General features: G+C 45.6%; 1 long non-coding RNA gene across 1 annotated transcript in view; it reads left to right on the top strand.

Annotated features, from left to right (window-relative positions):
- The first annotated feature begins 87 nt into the window (after positions 1-87).
- Positions 88-19,044, top strand: part of LOC118670616 — a 28,624-nt gene continuing 9,667 nt past the window's right edge. Inside the window, exon 1 of the long non-coding RNA XR_004972407.1 lies at positions 88-214. This is a non-coding gene — a long non-coding RNA (uncharacterized LOC118670616). The remainder of the gene's footprint in view (positions 215-19,044) is intronic.

Here is a 19,044-nt window from a genome sequence, read left to right as displayed (position 1 = left end):
GCGCGGCCGAGGGGGGCGGGGCGGGGGGGCGGGGGAACGGCGCGCGCCCGCCGGCTTGGTGACGTCACGGGGGTCAGACAATCTCTTCCATTTGGCACCGTTGCCCATTGGCTCCGCGGGCCGCCTCACGTGACCGCGCCCAGGGCGGCGCCGCCGGGGGCACCGGCGACCTGCAGGGCTGGGCGACGGGGACCCGGCGGTTGGCGGCGACCAGGTGGGCGGTGGGACCGGGAAGGAGGGAGGACTTGGCGCGGCCCCAGCACCCCGATGCGCGTGGAGCCCGGGCGCTGCTGCTCCCCGCCGGGCGCGCTTCCGCGAATCGCTGGCACCTCGGCGGGGGACCGGCCGGGGGTGTGGCCGCCTCGCCTCGCCTCCCGGGTGGGCTGAGGCCTGGAGAGATGGATGAATTGACGGCTGGGGGCGGCTCCCTGCCTAACCGGAAACAGCTCCCGTCCCGCATCCTCTCGGTCGCCGCGCTCATTTGTTACTTTGCAGATTTGAGGAGCGTTAACACTGGTGATGCCTTATGGACACGTGTCGGGTCCCAGGGAGAGCCGCGCGTGTAAATGAAGGGGGAGGAAGTTGCGGGCCGTCGTGTGCTCGCGTTTCCTGAAGGCCCAGGGCTTTGGAATGAGTGTCGTGTGGCTGGTCCTGCACGGTTACCAGGGGGAGGGCGGGTCCGGCGCTGCAGGGGGGAGACCCCCCCTCCCGCCCCCGACGTGGAGTCCGAGGACTTCATCCAGGTCATTCCCGCCGTGGGAGGCGAGGTGAGGCCTGGGGCGGCATTGGCGTCCGGGGATTCAGGGGAAGAGACCTCCAGGGCTCCTGCACTTGCCTCCGTCCACACGCACCCGCTCCTCCGGGGACCGGGGCCGTGGCGGTGGGTTCTGAAAGCCCCTTGGGGGCGGCGGGGAGATCATCGCACTCACCCTGCCTCGTGTTAGCGCATAAACGGCGACTGACCAGCGGTTCTCAACCTGTGGGTCGCGACCCCTTTGGCGGCCGAACGACCCTTTCACAGGGGTCGCCTAGACTAGTGGTCGGCAAACTCATTAGTCAACAGAGCCAACTATCAACAGGACAACATTGACATTTCTTTTGAAAGCCAGATTTTTTGAACTTAAACTATATAGGTAGGCACATTGTTATTAACTTCATTAGGGTACTCCTAAGGCTTAGGAAGAGCCACACTCAAGGGGCCAAAGAGCCGCATGTGGCTAGAGAGCCGCAGTTTGCCGACCACTGGCGACCATCCTGCACATCAGATATTTACCTTATGACTCATAACAGTAGCAACATTACAGTTATGAAGTAACAACGAAAATAATGTTATGGTTGGGTCACAACATGAGGAACTGTATTTAAAGGGCCAGAAGGTTGAGAACCACTGAGCCTTCCTCTGTTTGGTAGCCAGTAAAGCTCGCAAAGTGATGTACGCTGGATAGAAGCTGCCATATTAACAGTCATGGAGTTTTATTTATTTTAATTGTTATTGTGTGTGTGTGTTTTCAGAGAGAGAGAAGGGAGAAGGAGAGAGAAACATAGGTGAGAGCGAAACATGAAACTTCAACATCCATCGGCTGCCTCCTGCCCGCCCCCTGCCGGGCGATCTAACACGCGGTGCCCGGAGTGGGAATCCAACCGGTGACCTCATGGTACATGGATCCGGGCGCAGCCACCGAGCCACAGCCGCCAGGCTGGAGTTTTATTTTTGTGAATCTTGCATTATCTGATTTTTATGTAATAAAGGAAGAACTTTATATACAGAGAACAGTGCCAGAAACTGGTTCTTCATAACCCCCAGGTCTTTCCAGCTGCCTCCTCTTTTCTCTAAATAAATAAGGGCAAAGCCATTTTGCCAGTCCCCAGGGTGCCACGGAACTCTGTGGCTGCTCTACGTGGCTTTCATCCTGGTTTACACGGGTCCATCTGCCTACCTCACTTCCTCCCATCTTTCTGCTTCTTAAATGAGCTCCCCGTTGTCTTTTATCCTATTTATTTGATTTGTACCAGGTTTTCCCTTGTCTCATAGAGACACGTTAGGTGGTGTAGCATATTGTCAGAGCATAGATGAAGCCAGACTGCCCCGGTTCCAATCCCAGCTTTGGTCTTAGGCAACATCTTTCTAGTTCAGTTCTTTCATATGGAAGATAGGAATAAAAAAGTAATATAAGTAAAGTAAAAATAGTCAAAATATTGAGTTAATATAAAGCTTAGTGTATCATGCTAAGAAAGTTCAAAGCAGGTAATAGTAAGGGCTATGTAAGTAGGGCTATTATTAGAGGTTCGGAGACCCAGACTCCCAAGGGCAATATGGCCACCCAATAGGCTTGCTTTAAAAGTTATATTACGTATTAGTAGACAATAATAATACAGTTAGATTATGTATTAGTAGACATTATTAATAGATTAGAGCAGGGGTCCTCAAACTTTTTAAACAGGGGGCCAGTTCACTGTCCCTCAGATGGTTGGAGGGCCGGACTATAGTTTTTTTTAAAAAAAAACTATGAAGAAATTCCTATGCACACTGCACATATCTTATTTTGAAGTAAAAAAACAAAACAGGAACAAATACAATATTTGTATTTGCAAGTGGCCTGCGGGCTGTAGTTTGAGGATTCCTGGGTTAGAGGGTCTTATGTAAGGAGTGTCACTGCTTCTTAGCCCCTACTCTGAAGACATGGAGACCAGTTAACTGAAGTTAAGAATTCATTTTTATTTTAAAAGTTTCTGCCTGGGACTCAAATGAGTTTTATAGTAGGTGTGTCTGTTTTCTATAACCTTTTTCCTAACGATTGTGAAAATAGAGTAATGAGACTCCAGAATGTCATCCCTCGGTATTGTCAGATTGGTTCCAGAAACCCTCTCCCCACTGATACCAAGACCCACGGATGCTCAGGTCCCTTATGTAAAATGGCATAGAATGATGTATACAGTCGGCCCCCTGCACCCACAGATTCCCAACCACAGGCAGAAAATACTGTTTTCAATCAGTGGTTGACCGCGAATATGAAACGCGTGGATATGCAGGGCCTACTGTGTATCCACATCAGTGATCCTTTCAGAGTTGTCACCTTGGTAGCATATACCTTATTTGACACCAACATTGCCTTTATTCCAAGCACTTTTAAAATTACCTTTCAAATTGTTTTTTGGATCTGCCCAGGAAACGCCAACTTGTTTTACTCTAACCAGCACCTTGGTTTTTACACCAAAATAGTATTGATTCCCTCATCTTATGAGTCTTAGTTCCGAATGACCTAGCTGTTTCTTAAAAATGACACCCACTTGCAAATAATTGGTATTTGCCACCGCTAAATATAGTCAAAGGAACTTGTCATGTGTATTGAAGGCAAGGCCAAGATATTTCTGGAATCAGAAGAAAGGTTCACCAAAGTAATAGCTTTGAAATACTCATTGAGAGGTGTAAGTTTTGTTCTTTAGCTGCAGAGTGGTATGATTTTGTAATCTGTATATTATAAAAAAAAAGTCCCAGTCCTTCTGCAGAGGCGGTAACTGCTTGTACCACTGGGGTGTGGGGATGTGATTCTTAGGCGTCTCGACCTGGTCTCTCCTCTCTGGCCTGGCTTTCTTCCTGTCTCTAGATGGAGCTCTGTTTGGCCACCCAATAGGCTTGCTTTAAAAGTGCTGTTTGTCATCATCACATGGCCATCTGGCCAGGGCTGTGGCAGGTCCTTGGGTTTGGTGCTCTGACCCCAGACTGTTTTAGCCACTAGAACACCTGTTGACACTTCAGCATTGGAAGGTGCAGGAAAGTAGCCCTGAAACAACCCAGGAGTTCTGTAGAGAAGGGCAGGCAAGGGGAGGGGAAGGGGCTTTAAAAATAGCACGGTCCAAAGAAAGCTCTGTGCACTAGGAAAAGTGCCTGTTTTGTCTGCACACATGCTTTCTGTGGTGACAAAGATGCAAAGACAGTTCCAGAATGACCTTAACAGTCATTGTCCTGCCCTAGAGTAAACCTGGAAATGAGCAAGTGCTCAACCAGTTAGGCCCCGTGTTCTTGTGGGGGAGTGACGACACCCTTGGGGGTGTTGGAGGCTAGCTGCCACAGCCTGGAGTGGCCCAGCAGAATCTCAGTGGCACCAGCCAGGAGGCTTAAAGAGACCGGCATGAGGGTTTGAGGTGCTGTCGGTCTGCTGGTTAGTGACTTACTGTGGCCTTTGCCGAAATCAGCAAGGGAAGAGAGGCTGGCCTGCACACTCCTCTTTAGCGCTCCTGCCCGCCAGGTCTTGGGATAGGAAATCAGCACGTAATTATGAAGCACATAAGCAATAGGTACCTGTTTGATTACCGTCCCAGGGTTGCGAGTTGCTTATTTGAAACTAAGTTATGTAGAGCTATGCACCGAGAATGGCAAATCATCTGTAAGAAAGAAACAGCAGGTATTCTGGCTCACCTCTTGTGGGCCAGAGGCTGCTATAAGTGCTTTCACGTTTATCTTATTTCATATTTTAAAAGTAATCTGTTCTCATCAGAACTCGTAAGACAACAACAGTATGTTAAGGACTGCGCCAGGTCTCTGGACCTTGTTACTGGAAAGGGGACCTGGACCTGACCGGGTCTGCCTAGGGTAGTGTGTGGGTCCTTGACTTTGTGCAGGAAAAATTTCACAACACGAGTCCAGGAGAATTTTAGACCAGCGGTCGCCAGCCGGTGGTCCGCGAGGTCCGAAAGGTTGGCGACCGCTGTTTTAGAGGACGTTTGTTAAAGCTGGGAACAGTGAAACAAACAAGGGCTGGGGAAATGAGCCTGGGCTGGGCTGCCTTGGCTCACGAAGAAGTCGGAGAAAAGGGGGCCTTGGGGCCAGGCTCAGGGCGGGTTGCCTGGGATGACCTGCCATTGCCCATTGCTGTCCTGGCTGCAAGCCTTGCACAGGTGTACTCCTGGTAGGGAGAGCACTGGCTGGGATGTTTGTTTTGAGGGATTTTAAAGGCTGGACAGAGAGGTCTTAAGGGAGGATCTCAGTAGAATATTCATCACCTTTATGCTGATGGACCAAAATGAGGTTTATTCTCTTAACTTCCTCTGTCCTTGGGTGTGGTTGGCAAATGGCACTAGTTGGATTTCTGTATCTGTCTCCCAGAGTAGGGAGATTTAAACTGTTTACCCTCTGATTGGGAAGAAGTGCAAACCATTTACTCTGAAGTGTCCCTGGTTAGGGAAGATAGGATTCTGCTATTTACTAGACCAGTGGTCAGCAAACTGCGGCTCGCGAGCCACATGCGGCTCTTTGGCCCCTTGAGTGTGGCTCTTCCACAAAATACCACGTGTGGGCGCGCACGTACAGTGCGATTGAAACTTCGTGGCCCATGCGCGTAAGTGCCAGGTCACAGGCGCCTCTAAATCAGGTTATGCCATTCTGCAGTCTTCAGCAAGAACCCCGATGCTCTGATTCAAAAATAGCTGCTGCTTTGAACAAGCCTTAAAAACCGAAATGCTGCCGAAACCGGTTTGGCTCAGTGGATAGAGCGTCGGCCTGCGGACTGAAAGGTCCCAGGTTCGATTCCGGTCAAGGGCATGTACCAGGGTTGCGGGCACATCCCCAGTAGGAGATGTGCAGGAGGCAGCTGGTCGATGTTTCTCTCTCATCGATGTTTCTAACTCTCTATCTCTCTCCTTTCCTCTCTGTAAAAAATCAATAAAATATATTAAAAAAAAAAAAAAAAAAAACGAAATGCTTTGCTCCCCTGCACACTTTAACTGCTAGAGCATAGGTTTCTCAAGAGCAGGGACCTTGCTTCTTATGCACTGATAGAAACCCATGGACTGGTGTAGGGCAGCGGTCGGCAAACTCATTAGTCAACAGAGCCAAATGTCAACAGTACGATTGAAATTTCTTTTGAGAGCCAAATTTTTTAAACTTAAGCTATCTAGGTAGGTACATTGTTATTACCTTAATTAGGGTACTCCTAAACTGGCCTTTGCTAAAAACGTCCTCAATCTGATTGAGGTACGTTCCCTGAGATCGACCCCTTCCAACTCTCCCATCCACCCTCGTCTTGTATACTTGTTTCAGATAGACCAGTGTGGATGGGAGAGTTGGAAGGGGTCGACCTCAGTAAATGTACCTCAAAACAATGTACCTCCCCTGCGCTGCATCTCCCGTCGCCCGACCAACCGACACCCCTCCACTTCTTCTAACGCCACTTCTTCAAAATAGACTCGCTCGGGCCGAAAACCGACTTCTGCGCATGGGTCATGAAGTTTCAATCACACTGTACGTGCACGCCCACATGTGGTATTTTGTGGAAGAGCCACACTCAAGGGGCCAAAGAGCCGCATGTGGTTCGCGAGCTGCGGTTTGCGGACAACTGGTGTAGGGGAACTCACTTCAGATGCAATATGGCTCCCGCAGCAAAGGCCTCAGGGAAATGTTGGACTCTGTGTAGTTCTGTGTAGCCTCAGGCTTAGTTGACTACCCAGAAAACCAGAATGCCACCCAAAAATCAGCGTCATGCTCCCAGGAAGGAGGTTAGTGAATGTGTAGAGGGTGATGAAAGCCTGGCGTTATCTGTTAACTTAGGAATGTATTGCTCTTTCCGGTGGTCTACGTGGCTCCCCTCCATACGGTGGTACTATTAACCCCCTGTAAAAAGGGGTCCTTTCCTGGGAGGGGTGTTGGCTCTTCCTGGCCGGCCACCACTGCGAGAGCTGCTTTTGTCTGGTATGTAAGTTTCTCCTATGAAAGCTCTTATGAATTTGAATAAGGCTCTGTGTCTGTCCTTCAGAATCGATCCTGAAGTTAGATTTTTGGGGCTTTCCCCCAACACCTGGCATATAATGAAAACTAACAGTGAGAGCTTACTCTATACCACCCCTGTTCTAAATGCATTGCCATAGTATCCTATATCATAAAAGCCCAGCAACCAAACGGCAGAACGACCTGTCCACCAGTTGCTATGACGTGCACTGACCACCAGGGGGCGGACGTTCAACACAGGAGCTGCCCTTTGGTGGTCGGTGCACTACCACAGTGGGAGCACCGATAGGCTGACTGGGATGAGCATAGGCTGCTGACTGGGATGAGCGGCTGCTCCCACTGCGAACCCGGGCCAACGCGCAGGAACCCGGGCTGCAATCGTCGCCTCCTCATACTGGGCTCCTCTTCCTCACTCCCTGCTGCCTCTTCCAGACGCCCGCAGGCTGCTGCCGCTGGGTTCATAGAGCTGACCCCAGAGGCTGGGAGGCGAGTTTGTGGCTGCCACTGGACTGAGGCCTACTCCGCCGCCTCTCAGTGCTATTGTCCCCGGGCCTGGCCCTGACTGGGTCCCTGGAGAGGCAAGTGCTCCAGCTCCACATAAGATGCTGGACCAGGGAGCAGCTGCTCAGAGGGTGGGTCCACAGCCGCTCAGCTGACCAGGATGAGCAATTCTCCCACACCAAGCCGATCCCTGCAGGCCACACCCCCACCAGTGCACGATTCCGGGCGCTGGACCTCTAGTATCCTCATAATACTCCTGAGGTAGGTGTTACTCTTCTATCCATTTCACAGGAGAGAAAACTGAGTCTCCATTAGGGTAATTTGCCTCGGTCACATAAGTAGGAAGTAGAAGAACCAGTTATCCCAGCACCCTAAGGTACTGTTATAGTGACTGCTATCTCTACCTGTAACATTCCACCTGTCATGCATTAGGTGCCCAAGCATGAATGAACAAACTTACTTCAAATGAAAACGGGCAGGTTGCAACAAGTGAATGCTTTGAATAAAGAACTAAAGAAAGAAAGTTTCACGTTTTCATCATGGATTTGAAACTATACCCTTATAAATACAGAATTTCTACCGATGTTTATTGTGTCTGTGACCAGCAATAAATTTTGCACATCTCAGTGTATCGCCATTGAATGACTACTCTTATTAGAGTGCTGCATGGTTTGGTTGGTTATGTTTTTTCAGGAAAACCAATTGTGGCTATAACAGGTTATTTTCCTTAAAAGCCAGATATTATGAGTGTCCGTAGATGAATACCTAATGTAGTCAGTTTATATCTAGTAATAAACTCTAGTTGATTATATGTGAAACAATTTAATCGGCTTAAAGCTAAGAGTTATATTCAGTTTAAAATGTCTTATTTTTAAGCAGTATCAGTAGGAGAGAGAAAAGTTCAAGGAGAGAGAAGACAGGGAGATAAAAGGACTTTAATAGCTATTATGTATCCAGTTACTGCTAGGAACAGTGGGAACTGGAAGTCTAATCAGAATATTTAGAGTATTACTCAGGCACAATTTCTGGGTTGTGATTTTATCCCTTCTTAAGGCATGGTTTTGTGAAATGAGTATAAATTGGAGTCAGAGAGACCTGAGTTCAGGCAATCTTTCCTGAATTACCCAATAGCTTCAACTTTTTAACAGTTGTAAGGATTAATGATAATTAAGTGAAAATGCCAACTGATGGCTGGCAAATAGTACCAAGCGTTAGCACTTAAATGAGTCTCCTATGGCTGCTGTAACAATAACACAAATTTAGTGTCTTCAAACAGCATGCATACCTTATCATTCCAGAGGTCAGCAGTCTGGCATGGTCTCAGTGGGCAGGGTTCTGGCTGTTGGCAGAGGTTTGATCCTCCCATTAGGATGCATGCGCGAGGCAACCAATCGATGTGTCTCTCTTACATTGATGTTTTCCCCTGTTTCTCTCCTCCCTCCCTCCCTTCCACTCTCTCTAAAAATCAATGGGAAAAAATATCTTCCAGTGAGGATTAAAAACAACAACAACAAAAGAGGCTCAAAGCTTTGTGTATGGGTGACCATGAGAATGTCCACCAATGTTGGTTCTTATTGAGATGGAAGGAATATAGGAAAATAATTGGAATATCCAGGATTTTCCAAACTGTTTCCATTCCATTTGTGGCTGAAAATTGGCTGCTTTTAATACTTGTGATGATGAAAAGTCAAGAGTAGCCTGTGAAGGGCAAGTTTTCAGAGGCGAGCTGTAGCACTAGTAAAACTTGCCCTGAATGGGCGTAGAAACAGCAGGCCCTGTTGTGAGAGCCTGTTACAGGCCTGCGTGATGGGAGACACTGTCTGTGTATCTCTATGTGAAGGCCTCACCGTGTACTCCTCGTGTGTGTGTGTGTGTGTGTGTGTGTGTGTGTGTGTTAGGGCAGTGCCCAAGGGAATGCTCACCCATGTCAGTCCTCAGGATAATGCTGTGTCTTTTAAGTAGTTGGATTTTCTTTTTTTAAATTTTGGACTCTCAACTGAATAAATACCTGACCCTGTCTGTGTGGAGGCCAGGAGGGACGAGATTGGAGTATTTACTAAAAGTTTTAGAGCCAGAATTGTGACCCAGTTATAAGATTGTGTAATATATATTATTTTTTAGCCTTTTTCCCATTTCTTTTTTATACTCCCCACCCTTGCTTTTCTATCCTCTTTTAATGTATGCAGCCTGTGTTTAATCCATCCCTGAAAGTAGTCATAAACTCCTTCTGGAACAAAGGAGAATAGCGTAAATACATTAGTCCCTCCTTTATAGCGGAGGCAGAGGCTCAGTTTCTCAACTTAGCCAGGAGCGCAGTGGGTGTGTTAGTTGCCTATTGCTGGGTAACAAATCGTCCCCCAAATTAGCACGTAAAACAGCAAACATTTACATTCTCACTCAGGTTCTGAGGCTCAGGAACCTGGGAGCAGCTGGCAGACCCTTCAGTTCCTTGTCCGGCGAGCCTCTCTGTAGGGCTTCTCACAGCACAGGAGCTGGTTTCCTCAAAGCCAGGTGACAGACAGACACTGAGGCAGGAGCTGCAATGCCTTTTATACCTTTTTCTCAGAAGTGACAACAATCACTTCTGGATTATTCTGTTGGTCACACAAACCAACCCTGAAATTTGGGAGGGAATTCCACCAGGGTATGAATTCCAGGGGTAGGGGTCGTTGAGGGGCATCTTGGAGGCTGCCAACCACGGCGAGTAAATAATGTAGATGAGCCAGAGTGTCAGGCAGTGGACTGAAGGGTCCCTGGTTCAATTCCTGTCGAGGGTACTTACCTCGGTTGCAGGTTTGATCCCCTGCCCTGGTTGGGGCGCGTGCAGGAAGCAACCAATCGATGTGTCTCTTCTCATATTGATGTTTCTCTCTGTGTGTGTCTCCCCCTCGCTTTCACCCTCTCTCTCAAAATCAAGGAAAAATATCCTCGAGTGAGGATTAACAAAAATAATAATAATAATTTTAAAAAATAATGTAGATGGGCCTGAATGATGATGCAGTTATAAAACATGCTCAAATTTGGACCCCAGACTGTTTCTATTTCTTTCATCTTGAAGACTAGGAAAATGAACACCAGCAAGCAGTGTCACTCTGGGCTTCCAGTTTCTTCCTCGATTCTGCCTTTTTTTAAAAAATAAAAAATATGTTTGTATTGATTTTTAGAGATAGAGGAAGGGAGAGAGATAGAAACATTGATGAGAGAGAAACATCGATTGGCTGCCTCCTGCAGGCCCCAGGTACTGGGGATCAAGCCTGAAACTTGGGCATGTGCCCTGGCCAGGAATCGAACCAGTGACCTCATGATGCATGGGACGATGCTCAATCCACTGAGCCATACTGGCCAGGCTGATCCTGCTTTATAATTGCCAATGCTGTCACAATTTCATCCGCAAAGCTTTGTCTAGCTTCATAACACTAATCACTACTAAAGGTAAATAAAATTTTATCCTTAAGATAAAAAATTATCGTTGGATTATTTAATAAATTTAACTTTCGGATAACTTTTGGATACCACCAAGGAGTTAAAATAATAGCTAACATAACACTATATATGCTTATATTCCCTGAATTTGGTAATGCAGTGCAAGAAACGATTATAATTTTAATTCCTTTCACTTTTTATGTCCTTTGCTTTATGGGAGATGTATGTTTAGAAAGGATAAAAGTTTTTTGTAATTCTGCCCCTCATAATGATTTCATTCATCATTTGTCAATGTAATGAGAAAAACCCATAAAGATATTTCTATGGGACATATTTTTACTGCATTGCCGAACTGTAGCCAAATTTTGTCAGGGAAATAAATTGGGACATGTTGTTTTCCTGGATTCAGGGAGCTGCTGGCTCAGTTTTCAAACTTCAAATCACAGATCCATGACTCACCAATAAACAACCTGGATAAATGAACACAGAAGATCTCATTTGCCACTGGCTATTACCCTACCTTTTGATGATTCTCATTTTCATTTAAAGTATGCATAAATCAATGTCACTATCAATATTTAAACACAGCCCGGCTAAAAAATAACTTCTTAGCTGAGATTATTTTCCAGAACAATGGTGTTGACTAATTCTTCCAACTTAAGTTTAAATTTGCAAGTCATTGCTGTGTGCCAGTGGTATTAGAATGTTTTTATAACTTTATTTACATCTCTGGGATCTCTCTTCAGGGTTTAATGTGTTATGCCAGTTTGCAAATAAGATAATCAATTTTGTCTAGAGAAAGAACTTTCTCTTTCCATTTGACTTCCTTATGTACAAATGAATAAATACATAGATAGATAGATAGATAGATAGATAGATAGATAGATAGATTTTTTTTTACAGAGAGGAAGGGAGAGGGATAGAGAGTTAGAAACATCGATGAGAGAGAAACATCCATCAGCTGCCTCCTGCACACCCCCTACTGGGGATGTGCCCACAACCAAGGTACATGCCCTTGACCAGAATCAAACCTGGGACCCTTCAGTCCACAGGCCGATGCTCTATCCACTGAGCCAAACCAGTTAGGGCTGAATGAATACTCTCAAAATGCTTACTGTGTTCTAGGCTTTATGCTACATTCTGTCAGTGGGTAAAAGGGTAAGACCATTTTTGTGCCTTTAAGAACTGTGGTCTAGCTGCTAGGTAAACATTAACAGGAATCATAATGAAGCCATGTGATATAACAGAAATATTCACAAAATACTTGAAGAGAAAGGAGAAGGGATTTAGTTTTTCCTGGTGGTGGACAGTGGAGAGAGATTCTCATGGTGTTTTTTCTTTTTCTGTGAATAAACTGAATTCCATAAGCTACCTTTATAATTTTAAACAATTCTCTGGCCTGAAATTAAGTACTTAATAGTGAGCCAGTGCACGGATTTGTGCACATTAAAAGGAAATTAATTAGAAGGTGGCCGGTGGGGCAGGACTGGGCGAGATGGGCCAGACACGCCCTGGAGCCAACCTCCCAAGGTCCCTCCCCAGCATCTGAGGAGTGAGTGCGGTCCCTCCGGCAGGTGGGGTTCCTCAGTCTAGCCTGTGGGGATGGGGCTGAAGCTGGCTGTCCAACATCCCCCGAGGGGTCCTGGAGTGCGAGATGGCACTCTGCAAAGTTGCTGTCGTACAGGGTGTGTTACACAAAACACGTGTGCAGTAAACCAGATTCGGGCCCACAGTGCCCCAGCAACAACATAACCCATGGCCAAAGGTGGAATCATGTGGCCTGCGAGGAATCGGGCTTCCTCTCTGGTTTCAGGGTATGTCACCAGAGAACTGCCGCTGCCAAGTCACTGCAGCCTGGCAGCTCCTGCATTGAGTGTCTGCCCCCTGGTGGTCAATGTGCATCATAGCAACCTGTCAGACAGTCGGACACTTCACATATTAGCCTTTTATATATATAGATGTGTCTTTTTCTGTTACACTGTCCTTTACTTTATAGTCATCATGACAATATGTATTAGTATTTGTTTTCTTTATTTGCAAAATAAAAAACTTGTCAACCTCAGAGTGGTCTGCATTTTCTTGTATTCATTCATTTATGGATCCTTAAAATCTAAAAGGTTAGGAGCCCTTGTTCTAGATCAGCATTTTTCAACCGGAGTGCTACAAGCATTTTTAAAACATGTAGTACCTGACTATTTAGTCAGGGGCACTGACCTGTTTCCTCTTAGATTTTCAAATAAAAAATGGCAATAGCCAACACAACAATAGCCGTCCAGTGTGAATGAATCAAAATTATGCCTATTTCGGGGGGGGGGGGGTCAGGTCTGCAAAAAATACAATCTCTGGTATGCTGCAGAATTTTAGTAATTTATGTGTGCCGTGAGATGACAAAGGTTGGACATCGCTGTTATAGTTACATTTGAGCTGGGGTTGGGAGAGAAATACTCCTGTGTAAAGGAGTTCCTGCTGTTTGCCTGCCCGCAGTTTAACCACATTGACTTTAAAGGAAATTGCAACCTGTTTGGAATATCTTCCTTGTATGTGTTTGGGGTAGTATGGACTTGGGAAGGTGGATTTTAGAGAGAAAACGGGTGCCCTCAGTGGTACAGGATTTGAACTGGAGCTTCGGGAAGCTGCTGCTGCTAACAACATGAATACTGGTTTTAGAAGGAATTCCCCCATAAAATCTTACAAAGTTTAGATGTAATTAGGCTTGATGAATATAAACCTTCTACTTCTTTCTAAGAGTTAGGTTAAAACATAAGAACCTTTGTATGTATGGTTCCTTTTCCCCCTAATTTTTTGCAAGGGGATGGAAGGAGCACTGAGCCTTCATGTCTGTGAGCCTGAGCAGGGCAGCGAGAAGAAAATCTTGAAGGTGGCCAGGCTAAAAGCTGGCTGGGCCCAGCGTCTGGGCTTCATTTCACTGACGTTAGCAAAGCTTTTTATCTATTTGCAAAGGGATGTCCCTCAAGAATTGAGTTATTTCCAAAAATTGAGGGATGTGTCACCCTTGAAGAGAGAATCAAGGAGAATGACAGGTGATAAAGGAACTGGATAAAACCAGCAGGTGTTTAATGGGAGCATAGGGATTCCTCTGTCTGACCCCTGGGGCAGTGACCTTACAGTGTATCTGTCCTGAGTGTTTCCTAGCATAAGTATTTTAAGAAATGATCAAAGATTTCCTTGAAAACTTGCCAGACAACACTTGTAAACAACAGGTTCTCAATCTACTGTGCATGTGGAAGCTCTCCCTACGTCTAGGAAAGCAAGAGGGCTCTGAGGTCAGCTGTGCTCCCTTCAAATCCTTGCTTGACACCTTGCTGTTGAGTCTATCTTTGCTCATCCCCAGTTTTCTCCTCTTGGCAATGGGAATAATAGTCCTTATTCTGTAGGGCTGTTGTAAACAAAGCAATACATATGCAATAAGCACAACCCACTACTATTCTTATATCTTAATTTTTATTATTGCTGTTTCCTTCTGGGAGGAGAGCCTCTCTCCGGCCCCTTCTCTCCTTCTGTCCTGTGCGCTGTCTACCATCTTTGAGTCTGGAGGGTACTGATTCAAAGAGAAAATGTGTACGAGTTGATTCTTTCAGCTCCCGTGACACTAAAGCAACTGTACATCAACAAAAGAAATACTTTAGCATTTATGGGCAGATCACTTACTTTGGTTAACTCACATATTTAAGCAAGTTAATAAAAATATCTCTGGACAAAAATCATGTAGAGAAAAATGTTAAGTATTTAAGCAAATTATATATTCTATTTATAATCCACATACTTTCTTCTCCCCGTGACCTTTAGCAACTCAGCAATGGAACTACTGGAAGGAGATAACACTAGTATTGATGGGACAGTGGAATACTACACATCCTTTCTGCTTCCTGCTTTGCAAAAAAACAAAACAAAAACAGATACAAGACCTCGACACGTGACCTCGAGGGGTAGGATCATGACATGATCTGGCACACAGAGGTGTGCCTTGACACCTGTCTGTCCTGAAATGACTTGCTAAATTGTTGGAGATTGAGATTGAGAAGCTGTGAAGGCCCCTTTATTCACACAGTCTAGAGCAACACATTTTGTAATTAAATTAAAAGGGGGTCGAGAGGTCACAAGGTTGTATCTCTTCTTTAGAAATGTTGAAATGACCTAACCTTGAAGAACACTATCTTGAGTCATTAATTCAGTCAACCAATAATTTTTTGACACTCTGGGTGTCAGACGCTGTTCTGAATACTGAAGATCAAACAGGACCAAGTCCCTGTTCTCATGGAATGTATAAACTAGTGGGGAAAACAGTACAGAAGACACCCACAGGCATTCATAGTTGAGCCATAGGAACATCCTCAGGGTGGGCTTAGCGGCTTATGCCCCTTTATGCCGTGCTTGATATTCAGAGACTTAGGGCTGTGTTTTCATGTTGTTATGCTAATTAGAAGCAGTAACTTCCAGTTAAAGCTCTGCGTGTTTTTGACTTCTGAAAGACGATTGACATGGCTTTAGAGATCTATTTTTGTCTTGCTTTCTCAATTTTATGTCCTTTGTGGTAGCCAACAAGGAATATGGCACCCTGTCACGGTGCTATAGTACAAGCTCTGTTATCCACGATACTTGAGCTCTCTGTGATACTGACATGCTGAGAAGCAAACCTTTGATTTAGCTAATGTAATGATGTGCTTTAAGCGTTGGCCTTACCTCCCTAGGGTTTTACTCTTTGGTATATTTAGCTTGTTTGGGTATGGCTTCTTATGTTTCGATGTAAATTTTAATGGGCCAGAAAATCGTGGCTGGGCCAAAACCTGGGTAACATTTATGTGCTGGGAAAGTCATGAGAATGACCTTCAGATTTCTTCTGTAGGCTGGTGGCTTGTAAAGGAGGAGGATTAGCTTGAAGCTTAACACACACACCCTCCCCCGCACCCTTGAAAAAACAGGCAGTACGTTAAGCAGGGCACATGAGGTGTTGCATTTCAGCTACGGAGCGATATCTAATACCAAGTCAACATTTGTGTTTAACTCTGGATGCGCTGTATTAAGCAGTTAAGAACACATTTTCTCGCAAATATCCCACAAAGAGTATTCATTCATTACAACCAGAAAAGTAATATCTTTACAATGGAGATATCTGCAGATAGCACCATCACCAATGATGGTGATTTCATGTTCTTATACTCGTTAAAGTGGTAACTTCCAATTATGTTGATTTCATGACATTATCAATGATATTGATTAGTGACTGACATGTCCTATCTGATGAGATGCAATGGGAAGTACACAGCATCACCTCAGTCATATTCTTACCAAAGAATGTCTCACCAGAATCGAGTCCTTCGGAAAACAGCAGAGGAGCCCTAACCGGTTTGGCTCAGTGGATAGAGCGTCGGCCTGCAGACTGAATGGTCCCAGGTTCGATTCCAGCCAAGGGCATGTACCTTGGTTGCAGGCACATCCCCAGTAGGGGGCGTGCAGGAGGCAGCCGATCGATGTTTCTAACTCTCTATCCCTCTCCCTTCCTCTCTGTAAAAAATCAATAAAATATATTAAAAAAAAAAAAAAAAGAAAACAGCAGAGGAACCCAGACGGTGGGACATTCTGTCAGGCAGTTGGCTTTGACTCTTCAAAAATATTCATGCTGTGAATGACAAAAATCAAACAAAAAAAACCCGTGTGAATTATGGAGATGGGCAGCTGAATGACCATCCAAAAATGAAGAATAGGAGAGGAGCAAGGAAGAAAGTCTCTATAAAGGATATTTGGGTGGAAATTGGAATATAATCTTTTTATTAGATAATCTTTTTGTGCTGGTATTAAGCTCCTTGAATCTGGTGATTATGAAGGAGAATGTCTTTATTTATAGGAGACACATGCTGACATTTTTAGGTGCGAAATGTCCTGAGGTCTGCAACTTTCAAATGGTTCCAAACAAAAGTAAACATATGAAGAGAGAGAAACAAACATGGCAGAATCTTAATTGTTGAATCTAGGTGAAGGGAATGTGTGTGTCGATTGTATTGTTCTTTCAACTTACCTGTAGGTTTCAACTTTGTAAAAATAAAAAGGGCGGAGACAGGGAAAGTCTATTTCAAGGTAATTATTACGGAAATCTACAATGAAAATGTGAACCTAAAGATAAAAGGCCTTTCAAACTGAGAAGCAGCGAACATCTATCTGAGATCCAAGAATAGCTGTTCAAAATGCAGTGATTCAGGCAGAAACCCAAAAAATGTTCCGGTTAGGAGGCAAAGGCGATGGGTGTTTATGAGAAAGGGAAGGGGGACAATTCTATCAGAAGGAAGGCATAGATAGCATGGCGATGCTCGTTCTAAAGCATGTTCAGTCTGGTAGGCATCAGTATGGTAATCATCATATCTGCTTTCTTGCTATTTTTGCAAACCTCTTTGGGACACAGTGTTGCCTGGGTTCTCTTGCCCTGTTTCAGACATTCCAAGGCTTTGAGGCATCCGATGTGAAAGGCATTTCCTCTGGCATTTCCATTGTTAAGTGGCTCCATTGATTATGAGTAAATCCGGGACTACGGATGACACTTTGCAGTGGGACTCACAAGTGTTTCATTGTGGTGTGTCCTCTGTCATCACAGCCCTGTGATTGTGGGCAATCTGCCTAAACTCTCTGTATGCATTTCCGAGGGCTCCCGTAACAAACGATGTGGCTTAGAAAACAGACATGTATCGTCTCACAGTTCTGGATGCCAGAAGTCGAAATCGGGGTGTCATGGGCTGGCCATGCTCCTCCTGAAACCTATAGAGCAGCGGTTCTCAACCTGTGGGTCGCCAACCTGGGGGTCGAACAACCCTTTCACAGGGGTCGCCTAAGACCATCGGAAAACACATATAATTACATATTGTTTTTGTGATTAATCACTATGCTTTAATTATGTTCAGTGTGTAACAATGAAAATACATCCTGCATATCAGATATTTACATGACGATTCATAATAGCAGCAACATTACAGTGATGAAGTAGCAACGAAAATAATTTTATGGTTGGGGGTCACCACACCATGAGGAACTGTATGAAAGGGTCGCGGCACTAGGAAGGTTGAGAACCACTGCTATAGGGGGAAAGAATCTTCCTCGCTTCTTCCTTGTTTCTGGTGGTTTGCCAGATCCTTGGCAATCCCGGTTCGCAGCTGCAGCAGCTCAATGTCCTCTGTGGTCACAGTGTTCGCTCTGCCTTGTCTGCCCCCTTATCTCTTCTCCTCTAGGGAAGTCAGCCGTTATGTTGGGTCAGGACTTACCCAACCACCTCATTTCAAGCTTGCTTACTAGTACATCAGCAAAGACCCTATTAAAATAAGGTTGCCCTTATAAGTGGTAGGGGTTAAGGCTCTGACATATCTTTTCAGGGGTCAATTTAACCTATAACATGCTCCATCCTATTTCTCCAACCCCCAAACAAGATTGGGGAGCTGATGTGCAAGGTGAAGTCTGAGGTCCCTTCTGCCCCGAGAGTCTGAGGCTCTGTGTGTCCACCATTTTCAGTCCAGACATGAGTCAGCGTTGGACGGCTGAGGAACTCAAGAGAGACTTGGCGAGGAGGAAGTCCCAGGTCATGACAGACCGAGAAATTCGGCCTTTGGAAAATAGGGTTCCTCAGACTTCATCTTGGATCATGACTCATGTGTCCATTCTTGGCATAACGGGCTGTTTTGTTTGCTTGTCACAGTTATCCTCTTTGTCCTCGTTTTTATTTGTCTGAATAATTGATGGTCAAAAGTTTTTAATTTTATGTAATTTACATAAAATAAGATGCATTAAAAAAAAACAATTGTCATATGACGGATGATTTCATAATTTGGATAGGCCACCAACTGGAGCAGATTAATGAGGAAAAGCAAAAACTCTCTGTCCTTCAGGCTTATTAAAAAAAAAAAAAAGGCAAGATAAGAAGAGAGGATGTTCTGTAATGAATGAGGGCAGCCGCACCTTCAAACCAGCCGGCCCCTCCTGCTGGGCCAGCTCTGGCCATCTGGAGGAGGAGACCCTTTGAGGCCTGGGCGGTGCAGTGGGGCGGGGGGGGGGGGGGGGGCTTTGCAAGCAGGGGGCAGCATCAATGGAGATGAGAACCGTCCACATTCTTTCCTGATGTCCCTGTGCTTCAAAGAGAAAACCGTGTCAAAGCCCCGGAAGGGAAAAGCACTGATCAGCGAGTTGAAAGAGGACTTGTTCCCAGGCCCCCGGGCCCACAGGTCTCAGCGGGACAGGTACACAGAGATGCATCTGCCTTCTTCCGCGTCTCCCTCCGTGCGACCCGAGGTGGACACCGGGCCTGTAAACCAGGACAGGTGGTGGCCTATCTGGGAAATCTCGGACTTACGGGCAGAAAGTAAAAACCTCCCCGAAATGAAATCCCCTCCAAAGTTAAATAATGC

Source organism: Myotis myotis, unplaced genomic scaffold (assembly GCF_014108235.1).
Source record: "Myotis myotis isolate mMyoMyo1 unplaced genomic scaffold, mMyoMyo1.p scaffold_m19_p_16, whole genome shotgun sequence".
In the NCBI taxonomy this organism is placed as follows: domain Eukaryota; kingdom Metazoa; phylum Chordata; class Mammalia; order Chiroptera; family Vespertilionidae; genus Myotis; species Myotis myotis.
Note: the sequence above shows the minus strand (reverse complement) of the source record. Positions and strands in the feature narration are given on the sequence as shown.